Raw genomic sequence first — 2949 nt, 5'->3', positions numbered from 1 at the left:
ATATTCATTTATGTTTGTAAATAATTTATTTTCAATTTGCAACCTATTAAAAAATTAAATAAAAAAAATTTTTTAAAGACAGAAACAAGCAAACAAGAAAAAATAAATGTTGCAGCCGGGAATAGTGATGCTTTCCTGTCATACCAGCACTCAGGAGGTTGAGGCAAGAGGATCACTGTGAGTTCCAGGGTAGTCTAGGATACATAGAGAAGCCCTATAAAAATAAGATAAATGTGCTCACGTAATTCTGATAGGATCTTGTAAGAATGGCATAGGAATTTAATTATGTCTGTTAAAGTACATAATAATTGTCATTATTTTGTACTACATTTGATCCAAATATGAAATGACCTGTGTTTCTTACATGCTGGTAGGCTCATCATTTTGTAGGTTATTTTCTGTTTTCTTTCTTGCATTTAGTAATTGGGGGAGTAACATGACTATAAAACTGAATGTTCCTTAACTATTTTCAGTTTTCCATCGATATTTAATAATTTGCTGGATTGGCCATTATTCTAGCAAGAATTTTTTAATTTGATGCCATTTTACAATCTTATTATCAATAGTTTCTATACATGTGCTTAAGTGGTCATCTATTTTCAAGCAATATGTAAATTAGCAAATACCACATTTTTGGTATTGTAAGAAAGTATCTATACATATCCTCATGTGAGTACAGATTATATACTGTGCATAAATTTCCCTGTTTTTTCTCTTCAACAGAACCATTAATATCTTATATGTACATTTATTGGTTGTTTTATATCATTAACTTTTACTTTTCATGCTCATAAAAGAAATAAATTTCCAATTTTATGAACTCTAAAAAGAAAAAAAAGGCCCGTATGTTGGTCATTGCAAATCCGGAGGAACAAGGGTAAGAATATTAATCACACTACTCTCCTTACTCTCTAAATGTTTCGAAATTTACTATAATCATCCTTTTTCCATTTGAACACAACGAGTTAAGTATTACCATGCACTGAATTCTAAAATAATAATAAGCTGTTTTACTGAAATCATATGAGGGAGCCCGGGAGTCAAAGCCGGTTCCCAGCCTAGTTCTGTCCCACGTCGCCTGCGTCCTCTTTTCTTCCAACACGACAGATGCTGCTGTGTCTTTCGCCAGGGACATCCTCTCAGGTTGAGTGGCCGCAGCCACCTCCATGACTGCAGTAGCGCCCATCGAGCAGGTCAAGCTGCTGCTGTAGGTGCAACATGACAGAAGCAAATCACCACAGATAAACAGTACAAGGGCATTATAGACTGTGTGGTTCAAACTCCCAAGGAGCAGGGAGTCCTGTCCTTCCGGCATGGTAACCTGGCCAGCATCATCTGATACTTCCCCACCCAGGCTCTCAACTTTGCCTTCAAAGATAAATACAAGCAGATCTTCCTGGGTGGTGTGAACAAGAGGACCTAGTTTTGGTGCTACTTTGCAGGGAACCTGGCATCAGAAGGGGCCACAGGGGCCACATCCTTGTACTTTGTGTACCTTCTTGATTTTGCCCGTACCCGTCTAGCAGCCGATGTGGGTAAAGCTGGAGCTGAAAGAGATTTCAGAGGCCTTGGTGACTGCCTGGTTAAATTCTACAGATCTGATGGGATTAAGGGCTGGTATCAAGACTTTAATGTTTCTGTGCAGGGTATTGTCATCTACCAAGCTGCCTACTTTGGTTTATATGGCACTGCAAAGGGAATGCTTCCAGACCCCAAATACACTCACATCAGCAGCAGCTGGATGACTGCACAGTCCGTCACGGCCGTGGCCCGCTGGATTTCCTCTCCATTTGACACCGTTCGCCACCGCATGATGATGCAGTCAGGGCGAAAAGGAACTGACCTCATGTGCACAGGCACAGTTGGCTGCTGGAGGGAGACTGCTCAGGATAGAGTAGGCAAAGCTTTTTTCAAGGGTGCGTGGTCCAGTGTTCTCCGAGGCATGGGTGGTGCCTTTGTGCTTGTCTTATATGATGAAATCAAGAAGTACACCTAGGTTGTTTCCTAGGTTTCTCCTCCTGTGAATAGGCGAGCTGTATTATATAACAGATCTTGAGCATTCCGAACACTCTGCTGTCTGCTTGTCGCGGCAACTCTGCACTGGTGGACAGTGGGAAGCAGTAATAGTCATCTGACCAGTTTTCTCTTAAAGCCATTTCCATGATACTGGGACTCAATTCTATTTTTTACTGCAGTCACCCCTGCTAACAAATTTGAAGGAATTAAAATATTTAAAGCAAAACCAAAAAAGAAATCATATGAGCACTATCACAATCACACCAATTTTGTTAGGCAGCAATCTGAGGGCTGAACAATTAGACTAAGATCTTTGTTTGGTTTGCTTCTGCCACTGGGAGGAGGAAGGGCAGAGTAAAGACTGAAACAACACAGTCCTGGTGCGCTGCAATCAGACACCTCCGCTTCCACTAGTCAACTTCTTCTCAAAGGAGTAGAATGTCTCCAGCCAAGATATTACCAAATAGTTATTTGCTCATTAAACTCACTTCAAAGAAATGCCCTCAGTGTACGATTAACAAATGTTAATTTATGTTGATGATAATGTTACACTTGAATTTCTTAACTTTTTTCCTGAACGTATACATGAGTAGCCAGAGCCTTGCATTCTACGAGTAATCCACATTTTTCTTTCATTATTTGCTTTCTTCTTTCTCTTCCCTGCTGATTGCCACTTCTGACTTTGCAATTCAATTGTTAAGAGTCCCAAAAAGCAGAATTTGGTCCCACCACCAGGCACCATACTTGGGACCTTTTTTTTTTTTTCACAGCTGATTAATAGGACAGTTTTGATAATCAATACACTGTACATTGCTATCTTCTTAGTGGTTATCCATAGTACAAGAAGCAGACAGGATATTCTGTCCAAACACTGTTAGTACACCTCTTTCTTCTCATTGAATTAAGCAAAAGTAGCTGTAAATTTATCCTATT

At 39.8% G+C, this 2949-nt stretch overlaps 1 pseudogene; it reads left to right on the top strand.

Moving 5' to 3' along the window:
• LOC101578896 overlaps positions 1-2949 on the top strand; it is a 78024-nt pseudogene that overhangs the window by 50175 nt on the left and 24900 nt on the right.

Source organism: Octodon degus, unplaced genomic scaffold, assembly GCF_000260255.1.
Source record: "Octodon degus isolate 3935 unplaced genomic scaffold, OctDeg1.0 scaffold00286, whole genome shotgun sequence".
Taxonomy (NCBI): Eukaryota; Metazoa; Chordata; class Mammalia; order Rodentia; family Octodontidae; genus Octodon; species Octodon degus.
Note: the sequence above shows the minus strand (reverse complement) of the source record. Positions and strands in the feature narration are given on the sequence as shown.